This window comes from Phyllostomus discolor, chromosome 4 (genome assembly GCF_004126475.2).
Source record: "Phyllostomus discolor isolate MPI-MPIP mPhyDis1 chromosome 4, mPhyDis1.pri.v3, whole genome shotgun sequence".
In the NCBI taxonomy this organism is placed as follows: Eukaryota; Metazoa; Chordata; class Mammalia; order Chiroptera; family Phyllostomidae; genus Phyllostomus; species Phyllostomus discolor.
Window position 1 is genome coordinate 1,707,853 of NC_040906.2, and position 442 is coordinate 1,708,294.

Here is a 442-nt window from a genome sequence, read left to right on the forward strand (position 1 = left end):
GGGGATCCAGAACGTTCTAGAAGCCTGTCTACACGTGGGACGTGGAAGAATCATGAGTGGGGAAGTGATGCTGGGTAGGGGTGGGGGAGCACTGACCTGCAGGGGAAATAGCAGGGTAAAACCCCTAGGGGACAGAGTGGAGGCGGGGTCCTGGGCCTGAGGGCTGGGAGGCACCCTTTAGGGTGTGGGGGGTGCTCCTGCAAAACTGAGCAAACCTGGCCTCCTCACATCTGTGGACGGCAGACACGGTGGCAGGGTGGGCCGGGGCCTCGGAGTCCCGTGGGAGCGCCTTCGGTGCACACACAGGCCCCGCCACCGTGGTCCCTGGTGAAGGTCTGCCCGCGACGCCCGTCAGAGAAAGATGGCGTCTGGAGGCTCCGGTGTTTCTCCCCACTTCTACTGCCTGTGAGCCGCACCCAGAAATGAGGACGCTCCCCAAATC